This window comes from Kogia breviceps, chromosome 1, assembly GCF_026419965.1.
Source record: "Kogia breviceps isolate mKogBre1 chromosome 1, mKogBre1 haplotype 1, whole genome shotgun sequence".
NCBI classification, from domain to species: domain Eukaryota; kingdom Metazoa; phylum Chordata; class Mammalia; order Artiodactyla; family Physeteridae; genus Kogia; species Kogia breviceps.
In genome coordinates this window covers 179,339,649-179,352,516 of record NC_081310.1, presented here as the reverse complement: position 1 = coordinate 179,352,516, position 12,868 = coordinate 179,339,649, and the positions used below count along the sequence as shown (strand labels likewise).

Here is a 12,868-nt window from a genome sequence, read left to right as displayed (position 1 = left end):
GGATGGATGGACAGATGGATGGATTCACAAAGAGTTAGGAACCAAGAGAACTCCCGGAAAGGAGCCGGCAGAGAGCTCAGAGCCCAGCCTCAGATCCTGCCTCAGCTCATGTTTATTGACGGCCCACTGTGTGCCAGGCACACAGGTCTCATTCTAACCCTCATGCTATCCCCGCAGTTAGGGTCATCACTCCCATTTTACAGATGAGGAAACTGAGGCTGAGGGAGGCCCAAGTCAGGCATCTAGGAAGTGAGCAGACCACGGTCTGAGCTTCAGTTTCCAGGGCCCTTCCTGCGGGCCTGATGCCTGTGCCTGATGGAGCCTGTCAGTGTTGGTTATTTCATGTCTGCTTTGATTGGGGCACAAGGAAAACCACCTGCTGTGGAGCCAGACAGGCCTGGGTGGGAATTCTGGCCCTGTCACTGAACAGCTGGTGAATTGGACATGTCATATCATTGTGGACACTCAGTTTTCTCATCTGAAAAATGGGGCTAATAACAGGCTCCCAGGGCTGTTGTGAGTGAGGACTACAGAAGACAGAGTGTGTGAAGTGCCCGCCACAGGTGAGGGGTGGGGGCTCTGAACACAACCCCCCTTTGCCCACCTCCCCCTTCTCTCGCAGGCCAGCCTCTCCCTTAGGCCCCCAGGCCCTGGGTTGTCTCCCCTCGGCCCTGACCCCAGCTGCCTGTGTCACCCCGGCTGTCTGTGCAATTACTGTAGCCTCCACCTCAGCCCCGGGAGGTGGGAAACAGGCCAGAGGGTAATGAGGCTGCAAGGTTCTGATCTGTCCCCTGATGCTCTGGCCTCACAGCATCTCTCCACATGGAGGCAGCCCGGTCTCTGGTCCTTGAGCCAAAGGCCTGTCCTGCCTTGGCCTGGGGTGGGTGCGGGCTCCCCTCTGTTCACATCTGACCAGAGGGGCCCGGGCAGCAGCTGCCAGAGATACTCCTGCCGTCTGGACCACAGGGAGCAGGTTGGTGGGCGCCCTCGCCGCCTGGCCCCGAGGGACTCCCCCTCCCTCACGTGCAGGCCTCTGCACCCAGGCTGCGGTAGATTTAACCCCAGCCACCTCTTCCGCGGTTCTCTGTTCCACGGCCAAGTCTGCTGGGCTCTGGGCTCCGGGTTCCCTCTCTGCCGCAGGTACCCAGGACGCCCACCTGCCCACTGAGGTCGGGGTGGGTGGGAGGGGGCCGCCCTGGGACGTCCTGGAGGACCGACTGTGGACCCAGCCTCCAGAATTCCGGCCCCTCCCTGCCTGTCTCCCTCCCTGGGATCCGGTTCCTTCCAGAGAAGCCAGAGTGAACCCGGCAGGACAGCCGGTGCTCAGAGCCCACTGAGAGCTCCCAGGTTAAACAGTGAACATAGGAGAAGAGCTCCGTGGAAGAGGCCGAGAGGACCAGGAAACACAAACAGAACAGAAATGAAACTGGGCTCCTGGCTTCCTGTCCCCAAGCTGCTTATACCGCAAGAGCTGCACCAGAAAATTCCACTCAGCAAAGTCTGCTACTCATAATTAATGCAACAGGAAAACAAGGACAGAACAGCAAAGAGCTCATCTGGGGCACATCCATCAAAGTAATGGTCACAATGGCTCTGTCCCTGGGGCTTCAAGACTTGTGTCACTCCCTCAGCATCTGGGGCCTGAGGGGCAAGACAGGTGAGGAGGGGGAGTGTGGAGATGAGGGCTCCCGGGGACCCCGCACGTTAGTGCTGAGAGGAGCTCCCAGTGTCCTCCCCGTGCAGATGCTGAAACCGGGGAGGGGAAGGTTGTGGAACCTTCCTTCTCTCCCAGCCCAGGATTTTCAGATCTGTCAGCCCCTTTCATGGCATCTGCAATGCATGGGATCTTGGAATTAGAGCATCTTTCACAGACTCACAGATGCTTTCGCACAGTCTTTGAATCACAGAACCTGAGCATCTGGTCCCTTTCACAGAATCCTAGAATTCTAGAATCACAGGAGTGTTTGAGGACTCACGGGCCTGAGAGCTGCATAATTAAGGAAACTCTGGCGAAGACCTGGAGCCTCACTTACTGAACCCTTGGAATCACAGAATCAATCCGGAGGAACGTGGCATTGAAATAGACACCCTGGAGTCAGAATCTTAGCACAGGAAGCCGCCTTAGTCCAGCACCCCTGGTAATGCAGGAAATACTCTCTTCACTGTCCTGTAATAACTTGAACTCTTGCAGGGATGGGGAGCTCACCACCAAACAGGGGAAACTGTCCCACCATTGGGCACACCAGGCTGCTGCTGCTGAACTTAAATCTCCTCCCACGTGACTCACCCACCCTTCTTGCCTGAGCCCCCCAGCCCCTCATGAGAAGCTGAACATGGGAAAAAGTGAACTGGACACAAACACAGAGGCTTAACCTAGGCAAGTACAGCTGTATCCTCTTGGGGTCTGTCTCCCTCTGGGGCAGAGTTGGGCACCAGGACATGGGAATGGGATGGGGCCACTTGGCTCTCCTCGACGCACAGAGTGAGCAAGAGAAGGATTCAGTCTGCTCCTCTCCTTGAGGAGGGACCAGTCAGGGACAGAGGCAGACAGACAGGGAAAGACCATGAGGAAAGGATGCTCAGTAATGCTCCAGGAGACATGAAGGAAGGAGTGATTCCCTTCCCGGGGTCGGGAGGATGCCCAGAGCCAGGGGTGGTGGGCAAGGCTGGTCTGTGGGTCGGCCCACCCGGTCAGAGTTATCCCAGCCCTGCCACTGACCACTGGGTGACTTTGAATAGGTTACTCAGTGTCTCAGAGCCTCAGTTTCTCCATCTGTAAAATGGGCGAATGAAGCCCACGCTGTGATCGGTGCCCAGGTGGCAGTGGACTCGCTGAAGGTGCTCACCTCTCACGGCGCCCTTGGCACATGGCAGGAGGGTAAATTTGTTAGCTCCTCCCCACCCTCTATTCGTGCCTGGGTCTTGGGGGATGAGCAGGATTTCTGCACATGAAGAAGATGTGGAATGGCATTCCCGGGAGAAGCAACAGCCTGTGCAAAGAGCTGGGAGGCGTGAGCCTGTCAGGAGTACTTGGGGAGCAGCACGTGTTCTTGGAGAGTCGGGGTTTGGGGAGGGGAAGCTGCAGGCACGGTCTGGGGGCGCGGGGGCCCTGGATGCCCCTGTCCCGGAGGGTGGACTGAGGGCGCTGGGAGCCATGGCAGGGGGAGGCGCCTGCCTGCAAAGATGCCCCACCTTCCTTTTATCCTAAGCCTGGGGACAGAGTGTAACCGCCCAGCCTCCTGGGACCCCAATGCACGGCAGGGCCAGGAAAGCTGAACAAACTAAAACATGTCAGAAACAATCGTCAGAAGAGACAAGAGCTCCCAGCCAACACCCAGCCCTAAGCACATGGCACGATTTGATGGTGAACCCAGAGCTGAACACTGGAGCAATTTAGAAGGATCTGGCAAGGTTTTATTCAGACATAAAGAACTGGATTTTATTAAGTTTATAAAGGAGGCGAAGTCTCCTGGCGAGCCTGGAGGCCCACGGCAGATTTGGGGATGCAGCCCGAGGCATGTTGTGGGAGCCGAGTGTCTGGGCTGGGATTCAGTTCTGGCCCCATGAGCTGTGTGATGTGCAGCAAGTTACCTAACCTCTCTGTGCTTCACATCTCACCCTCATGCGGTCAGGTTGAGGTTGTGATCATGATGGAGCTGCTCCATAGTGAGACAGCCAGGCTGAAGGAGACAGTGCGGGGAAGACCTCTGCTTCCCCACGCCCCAAGGCTTCCCTCTGTCTGCTCTCGGGGGTCCATCCAATCTTGCTCCCTCCTTCCCTCCACCGTCCTTGCAGGATCTGTGTAGAGGGTCAGGCACAGATTTACTCTCCCATCTGGTCATGTGCCCCTCTTCAGAGCATTTATTCATTGGTCCCTCCAGGCTGGTCCCTCCAGCCCATCTGGAGGGGTGCCCGCTGCCCCTCTGGGTTTCTGGGTGACCTGGGCCAGACCACCTGCCCTCGCTCTGTCCCAGGAAGTCCTTTCACCTCTGGGGAGGGTGTTCGAGCAGCCACGTGCTCTGGGCCGGGAGAAGGTTCTGCCTCTAGGGCATTTGCAGCGAACAGAGGCTGCCGTCATGCTGTTACTCCCGTCCTGTGGAAAGGCACAGACATCCCAAGGATAAAGACAGACCTGGCTTCCCGTCCCCTTCATTCCTCCTCTGACCCGGAGAGAGATAGCTGGGGAGGGAGGAGGGGAGGGGGTCATGGGGCTGGTCTCAGATCAGGTGGGCTCTGCTGCCCCTGGAGGTGAAGAGGGGGATCATTTCAGAATCCGTTCTGTGGCTGCACTCCGCGCACATCCCGCAGCTAAACACACAGTTGGCTGCACTAATTAATCAATGGTTTTTTGTTTCTGTGTTTTTTTGGCCTGTACTTAAGGTTTCTGGTACCAAGATGGAACCCAAAGCCTGGTGGGCGTCCGCCTGGACTGGGCTGACTTCTCTGCTCACCGTTCCCATCGCGATCCTCCCGCGTTCCCAGGGAGCCGAGAATCCGGAGAGGAGCAGGGACCCGAGAGCCAGCAGACCTGGCTTCCAATCCCAGCCCCACCTCTTAGTGCCCTGCGCCATCCTGGGCGAGTCCCTTCCTCGCAGAGTCGCGTGGCCCCCTCCGTGCCGGGGGGATAACACTGCGGGCTGTGCGGGGCTCGGGGTCCAGGGAAGCAGGCGCTCAACACCCAGAGGTCACGGTATTGATGTAGCAGCCACCCAGCTCGGAGCTCCCGCATCGTGCATTTCCGAGGCTTCGGGGAGAAAAGTGCCTTCTCTCTGGGTTTGCAGCCCTGGAAGAGCGCGTGCTCCTTGGCAGGAGAGCTGCGATTTCCCTAATGAATGGCACCTGCTCCCTGATCAAGTCCTGGCCTCCTCTTCCTGTCCTGTATCCTGTGCTTTATGTGTGACCTTTGCCAAACACAGCCATTGCTTTTGGGGGGGGGGATAAAAAGTTGAAATTTAAACAGCCTGGGAGATTTATTATGTATAATGGATGTAAAGTGTGCAGACACCACACAAATTATGTTTGGAGCAGCAGGGCTGAGGTGGGCTGGAGGCTGGGCTGGGGTCTGGGAGGGAGGGGCGGGGCTGGGGGGTTCGGAGGCTGCTGGATAAAGGATTCATTCGGAAGCTCTGAACTGCATGCAACTTAACAGTTTGCTGCCTTTGCAGGGGACGGGGGTGGGGCCTACTGTGGGGGGGGCGGGGCACATGCTGAACCCCATCAGCCTCGCACTGCCCGCCCCCCCGTCCCGTGGACACTGCTGCTCCCACTTTTCTGCAGGGGAGTCTGGGCTCTGAGGGATGAGCTGACTGGTCCCAGGTCACTCGGCTCACCAGTGGCAGCAGGGGATGAGAGCCCAGGCCTCATTGACACCAGGGTCCCGGCTCTTTCCCTGGCCCCGTGGAGGAGGGACACGGTGACGTGTGCATTGGGGGAACTGGGACCCAGACATCAGTGGTGGGACTTGTCACTGAACCATGTTCCGTTCAGCTGAGTGTTGAGCATTTCCTGTAATGCCCGGGCTGTGAGGAGGGTCCGAGAGAGGCAGGTCCTGGGCCCCTGGGAACGTGAACCTCATTGGGGGCCAACCTCCAAACAAGCAGCTGGGGAGAGAGGCTCAGGGGTTTCTTGGGGAACCCCAGGCCTCCCTGAAGAGCCGGCTCTGGGGACCGCAGAGCACTGGCCGGCAGACGGACTGGGAAGGGCGTTGGGGGCGGGGCGCCACAGGGCGGCGGGAATCCGGGGGCAGATGTGTTCACTGAACAAACCTTCATCGACCCAGCCAGGTCCCGCTTTCTCAGGTTCTGGGGACAGAGGGAGGACTCAGGATGACTCTTGCTTGAGTCTCCCACCACCTACCTGGGGAGACAACCTGGGACACCGTTAATCACCCAAAGCGGAGAGCTGGGGACGCCACTCCTTCTTGGCTGTGTGACCTCAGGCAAGTTGCACGCCTCTCTGAGCTCAGTTTCCTCATCTGTACAGCAGCGGTAATAATGATCCTGCCTCATAGGGTGGGGGTAAGGATTAAGCTAGATGACACAGGTGGTGGGTGAGCACTTGTTACGGGCTCAGGACATGTTCTCTACAAACTGCTTTTATGGGCTCAGGACATGTCCTCTACCAGCTGTTCTGGGGCACAGCTGAAGGAGCGATTAGTCTGCCTGGAAGAGGCTTCACCACAGAGGTGAATTCTGGGCTTTGAAGGATGAATAAGAGTTCCTCAGAGGGAGGAGGGGAAAGGAGGGCGGATCTAGCAGAAGCAAAGCCCTGGCAGGGTGGGAGTGGAGTTAGGGTGTTGGGCACACAGTGAAGACCCGTTTTGCCTGGAGTTTCCTGGGAGGGAGGGATGGGAGGGATGGCAGGTGGTGAAGCTGCCAAGTAGGGAGGCATGGTGGCCTGAGGCAGCGGACAGCGGGAGCCACAGCAGGTCCTAGAGCAGCCATGCAGGTGATGTGGAGGATGGTAGTTCTGCTTGGTGACCCCTGATGTCAGGCAGGGGGAAGGGAGGAGTGGGAACAGAGTTCGTGCTTCAGGGCTCAAGAGGGAACACCTGAACCATAGTCCTGGCGCCCAGGGCTCTGGGGAGGGTGGGAGGTCAGGGCCCAGCACACACGAGGGCTCAAGGAGGTGAACTCTCTTCCCTTGTCCAAGCCCCTCACTTCACTGATGAGGAAACTGAGACTCAGAGAAGTCAAGTGACCCCCCCACCCACCCCACCCCGACACACAGCAGGCCTTGCTCTGGGAGCCCAGGCACTGCCTTTGCTTTGGGGAAGGGGGAAAGAGGGAGGAGGAGGGGCAGCCCAGGGAAGGGGGCATGGGTCTGTGGGGGGGCCCTTTGTCAACAGGACAGTGAATTTAAGGTGCTTCCTCCCCAGGGAGGGAATGAAAGCGGCTCAGCGAGGGAAGCCTGTGAACGAATCGTCCCCTCCTCTTCCTCCTCCTGGCAGGATTAACCCCTGCTCACCCTGAGGCCCCAGAGCAGACGGCCCCTCCTCGGGGAGCCCCTGACACCCCAGGCTGGTTAGGGTTCCCCTCTGCTCCCACACCACCTGTGCTTCCCCATCAGATGCCACTGCATCCTCATCGTCTGTCTCCCACGGGACTGGGGGACTAGCGGGGAGTGATGTATTTCTGTCTCCTTGGTTGGCACCAAGGCCTGCCTCCATCAGCACCTGGTTCTGTGCCTCACTCGTTGTGAGACCTTAGATGAGTCTCCTGGCCACTCAAAACTTCAGTGTCCTCATCTGTAAAGGGGGGGAACTCACATCCCCCAGGATGGCTGTGGTATGAAACGAGCCGCGTGTGGAAAGCACGGTGTCGGGTGCACACAGCATGCTCCCCAGACACCAGCCCCCCCCCCCCTCCCGCCTCACTTCTTTCCAGTCTCACCTCGGCCTCTGATGGGACCCAGGGCTCCTCTCCCCTGCACGGCTCCCCACCGCCTACCTTCTCCCTACCTTCAGAGCAAAGGTAATTAGAAACTTCCTCCAGGCCTCACATTTCCTAAAATCCCATGCTTAATTAGTACATCCCACTAGCTGAAAAGTTATATAACAGAAACCCAGCCACTCTGCCCAGGCAAAGTGCATTGGTGCCTGGCTTCTCACTGCAGGACTGGCTACATAATTTGTGGGCCCAGTGAAAAATGAATGTTTGGGGCCCTTGTTCAGAAAGCTGGAAAAAATGCCATTAAACATTGGAAAATATAAAGCTTTTTCCTTTCTGCTGCAGTCTTTCTCTCTCTTGTCATGGTGTTTTTTTATTTCCTAGTTAGTGTTGTTCTAAGTAAGGAAAAATTAGAATTTATTAGTGTGAACTTTACCGTTCATCTTTATTTTGTGCAATGCCAGTTTTAAATGCAAACAGAAGAGCATTTCATTCGTATAGGGAGTCACTGAAATTACACAATTTGTGTTTCAATGCTCATTCCTGAGTGTGTATTTCATTCTTCCCGGAAGAGTGGAAACTACATAAACCCAGCTCCACAGCTTTTATTTCACTTCTTGGTATGCGTCCATGCTACCAACAGCCTCTACCTTTGGCTCACTGGTGAGGAAGGAAAGGCTGAAAGGAGAGGAACCAGGAGTTGTTTTATCTTTTCCTCACCTCCCGTCATAATTTTCAGTGGTTGGTTAGTGCAGAGAAGTAGCACAAGTAAGAAGGAAAGGTTCTCTGACCATTTATGTTTCTTAGAGTACCACCGAGTTCTTTCTGTGCTTGTAGAATGTCCTGGTTCAAATGAGAAGCCTGGCCTTTGGGGGCTGTCAGGACCCCCGTACTCAGCTGTAGACGTAACACTCTTGCCTTGTACTCACGGTGAGTCTTGCTGAGCTGTCTCGCACAGGCGTCCCTGGAATTCTGACCTCATGGGGGCATTTTGGACATTATACGTGAACGGGCGTCAAACGACAGAGGACACACACATTGCAGGTACCCTCTGCTCACACGTGTGTACTCCACCATCCTGTCAGACTTCACTTACAAAACACAAGTTAAACTTATGACGAATTTCAAGATAGTGGCAACAGAGAATTTAACCAAACATGCTGGGTCCTTGGTGTCTGTGTGTACCTGACGGTCTCCCCGACGGTGTTATTAAAAATATTTCTGTTCTTCAGTCCCCAGCCCCATCCCTGAATCTGAGTCTGTTTTACTGAGATTTTCTTGCTTGGAATCCAGGGAGTGAATGGTTCTAGCTGGCGGTTATGCAGCTATTAAATGTCAAAGCAAGAATTCGGACCCATCAATGGATGTGTTCACGTGACACTCCTATTGATTGAGGTCTTAGTTTGTGTTGGACCCTCTAATTCCCCAGATTTGGTAAAACCCAATGTTACCTAAGGGCATGGAAGGGACCAGTCACACAGATGGGCACAGATGCTGGTCCCTGTCACCTCAGGGCTGGGCCACTCCCAGCTTCCTATACTGCCACAATTTCACTGCAGCCCCAACAGGGTGGGAGGAAGGGGGCATTAACCCACTTGACAGAGGAAGAAACTGAGGCTCAGAGATAAGGTCACCAACTAGGGAGGGGCTGATGGGCCAGGCCCTGGACTGCAGGTCAGCCCTTAGGAGACAGGGCGAACCATGAGGTGGGGATGGGGAAGAGGACCCGGCCTGGAACGTGCAGGAGAAAAAGGGAGAAACAGAAAAGGCATACATCCCTGCTCCCCTGCCCCCACCCCCTCCACCTCTGACTGTCATATTCCCTTCAGACACATCATCTTTTGAGCACAGTCCAGGTTTTGATGTGGTCCTGCCACTTAGTAGGGGTGTCTTCATACCCATTTCTCATAAGTGCTTTGCCACGTGGCCACAGTCACCAAGTCTCACTGACCCCATCTGCCGCCTCCTGGCGGGATCTGTCTCCTCTCCACCCCCCACCCCTCCCCCACCCACCCACCCCCGTCGCATCCTTTCTCCCCAGGACTGGAACAGCTTCTCCTGGGTCTGCCTGTTTTGGCCTCATTTACTGATTCTCCCCAGTGTGCCCTCCACTCTGGCCGTGGGGATCTCCTCTCATCACCTTCTGGGATGGAGACCATTTTAACTAACCCTGTGTGATGGGAGGTGGCAGGGAAAGAAAATTAGGAGGGGTTTAAAAGTGGAAGCAGTCTTGCAAACTTGGCAGAAGGGATCTAGATGCCCTTGTTCCCTCCCTCCTCCTGACCCCCGCACCCATAACATCCAGCTGCCCTGGTGTGTTGGAGGTGGGGCAGACTGGCTCCAGCCCCCATCGTGGAGTTTCCCTAATTCTTCCTAAAGGCTCACCCTATTGTGCCTCAGCGTGGCAACCCTCCTTTCCTTTGAATTCTTGCTTTGCTTGATGGGGTATCCACGAATCCATGGGCTGGCCTCCCAGCGTCTCCCATGCTCAAGCTCTTTACAAAGAAACCTGCACCCTGGAATAATTCCTGTCTTCTAGAGAACAGGGAAATGTTAATCACCGCTAGTGCCTTATTTTTGTCTTCCTGGAAACCTTCATCTCTGAGCTCTGTGATTAGGAATTAGGTCCTGATTAAAGGAAGGCGACACTTCTGAGATCACATTTCCCTGTGCTCCGAGGTGGCAAGGGAGGAGGAGGAGGGAGAGAAAAAGGGCGAGAAAAAAGAAACAAAAAGGCATAAAGAGAAAACAGATGTCAATTGTTTTGGGGATTGGAGCACAGGGTTTTGAGAGCACACAGCCAGTCTCTGGGTGACCCCTGAGTTGGGGGGTGGCCGTGGGCAAACATGGGTGAGACAGGTAAAACCTGTAGAATCAGAGTTTAGTTTTTATGCCTCTGATGTCTGCACACATTGTACTTGCCACGCTGCTCGGCTGAGGCAAAAACATACTGATTTGTTAAAAGTGCTGTCGAGCTCTCCGTGTCCTGGGTACAAATCTGGGTAGGTGGAGTGCTTTGGGTTTCCGGGCAAAGAGCCACAGACCCTGCTCTGAGTGCTTCCTCTTCCCCCCTGCTGTTGCCAGGGCCTCTTTTTACCCCTGCCTGGACCCTTCAGATTGATTCCTGTGCAGGGTCTGGCTCAATGCAGCCCCATTTCCTGGACATTTTTTTTTTTTTCCCATGCTTCCTCTGGTCATGGGCTCCATTGCCTGAAGGTCAGTCCTGCCCTGTCCCTGCCAACTCCTGGCCCTGGAGGACAGAGCAGGTGGTATAGACACAGGCTCTGGAGTCACACAGATTTGGGTTTGAATCCCAGTTTCCTCACTGGTTCAATTCTCTGAGCCTGGCTTTCTCATCTGTAACTCAGGGATCAAAATGGCTGTCCCATGACATTGTTAAAATTATTGAGGAAGGTCATCCTAACAGCTACCTTTTGCTGAGGGGTGATATGTACCAGGTGCTGGGCTCATCTCATCCTCTTCACAAGCCGACAAGGTATGTGTCATGCTTAGCACAGTGCCTGGCACATAGTAGATTCTCAACGTGCATCTTTCCCACTCCCCAAGCATCAGCTCGAAGGGTCCCCTATTGAATTAATCGTAAAGAGGAACTTGTATGACTGAAATTTAGTGGTCCTGTAGGGTTTATATCCAGCTCTCCATGCCCCCACTTCAGACTGACAGGAAATGTTGGTTCACTTTAAATTTTTGGAGAGTGTTAACCTTAGGAAATTGTGGTGTTGGGCTTCTGAGTGCAAAAGACCTGAGGGCCAGGTTCTGGAAAAACTTGTCACCAGCAGACCTACACTGTGAGAAATGTTAAAGGGAATCCTTCAGGCAGAAGGAAAATCATACCAGATGGAAATCGGGATCCACACAAAGAATGATGATCTTTGGAAATGGTAAATACATGGGTAAATAATAAAAAGACTTTTTTCTTATTATTTAAATCTCTTTAAAAGATAATTGACTGGTTCTAAAGCAAAAGTAATGGCAATGTCTTGTAGACTGCATAACACACATAGGGTAAAATGTATGAGAAAAAATAGCACAGAGGCCAGAAAGGGAGAAAAGAAAGTACATTGTTGTAAGTTTCTCATACTATACATGATGTAGTGTGACATCGCTTGAAGACAGACTGATAAGTTGAATATGTATACCATAAACCCTAAAGCAAACCACTAGCGTGATGAGGAGATGGATCTAATACATCAAGAAATAAGATAAAGTGGAATCACAAAAAACCTCAATCCAAAAGAAGGCAGAAAAAGAGACAAGAGGGAACAAAGAACAGCTGGAAAAAATAGAAAACAAACAGCATAATAAGAGACTTAAACCTAACTATATCAAAAATCACATTAAATGTAAATGGTCTAATCACCTTGATCAAAAGGTAGAGATTGTCATATTAGATAAACAAGCATGATTCAACCGTATGCTACCTATAAGAAGTACGCTTATTTATTTAAATTATTTATTTACTTTATTTTTTTGGCTGTGTTGTGTCTTCGTTGCAGCCCTCGGACTTCTCTCTAGTTGTGGCGTGTGGGTTTTCTCTCTCTAGTTGTGGCATGTGAGCTCTAGGGAGCATGGGTTCTGTAATTGTGGTGCATGGGCTCCAGAGCACGTAGGCTCTGTAGTTTGTGGGTACATGGGCTCTCTTGTTGAGATGCACGAGCTCAGTAGTTGTGGTGTGCAGGCTTAGTTGCTCTGTGGCAAGTGGGATCTTAGTTCCCTGCCAGGGATTGAACCCGTGTTCCCTGCATTGGAAGGCAGATTCTTTATCACTGGGCCACCAGGGATGACCCAAGAAGTACACTTTTTATTTATTTATTTATTTTTACCCCCTAGTTAGCATTCCTGAAAAATGACAGGAAACCTCTGACATGTTCTGATACTTATCAGTTAGAAATTATTCCATAACAAAACTGTTCAGTTTGTGTTTCCTTTGACACTTGGCCTGTGTTCCAATTACGCTGGAGTTTAGCATTTTATTCTGGCTCTTTCAGCATGTGCGGCATCTCTCGCTTACTGATCACTAACGTCTCTACCCTGTTTGAGTATCGCCAGTCAGCACGTACTAAAAGGAAACCGTCAGACCCCACCTGACCTGTGCTGTCAGCTCCACGTGTAGGTCCCACAGGACAGCAGTCTCCCTAGGGAAGGATGCATGCTCGTTCATGTACCCTCCAGCAATGCCAGGCAATTTACAGCGAAAGTCCCTGGAGTAAGGCTGAGGGAGTCAAGAAGTACACTTTAAATATAAAGAAACTGATAACTTAAAAGCAAAAGGGATTGGAAAATACATGCGATGCTAACACTAATCAAAATAAATCTGCAGTGGCCGCAGTAACACTAAATAAAGTAGATATCAGAGCATAGACTATACCAGGCGTAAAGAAGGACATTTCTTGATGATAAAGTGGTCAATTCACCAAGAAAACTTAAGAATCCTAAGCTTTTATGTCCCTAATAACAGA

The 12,868-nt window shown here is 53.2% G+C and overlaps 1 non-coding gene across 1 annotated transcript; it reads right to left on the bottom strand.

Annotated features, from left to right (window-relative positions):
* Positions 1 to 12,502: 12,502 nt before the first annotated feature.
* LOC131747152 (small nucleolar RNA SNORA49) lies at positions 12,503 to 12,630 on the bottom strand. Its single transcript, XR_009332787.1, has one exon. It is a non-coding gene; the product is annotated as a small nucleolar RNA SNORA49 (small nucleolar RNA).
* Between the last annotated feature and the right edge of the window lie 238 nt (positions 12,631 to 12,868).